Genomic DNA, 249 nt, shown 5'->3' on the forward strand with positions numbered 1-249 from the left:
TAGTCATAATCAGGCATGCAATGGTACTTTTTTTTATATATATATATATATATATAATTATTATTCACACAGCTGGAAAGTCAGTCCTTGTCTGTTTGACTTTATGGAGTTTACTGTTGTGGTAGAGCCCATCCGGGAATCCCCCACTGGTGCGGCAAAACCCAGGCAATACCCAACAAGCACCAGCTGTGCCTGGGACACAGGCCTATAAAAGGCCACTTCACTTCGTCCCTTTTAGTTTTCTGTACA

This window comes from Solea senegalensis, linkage group LG10 (assembly GCF_019176455.1).
Source record: "Solea senegalensis isolate Sse05_10M linkage group LG10, IFAPA_SoseM_1, whole genome shotgun sequence".
In the NCBI taxonomy this organism is placed as follows: Eukaryota; Metazoa; Chordata; class Actinopteri; order Pleuronectiformes; family Soleidae; genus Solea; species Solea senegalensis.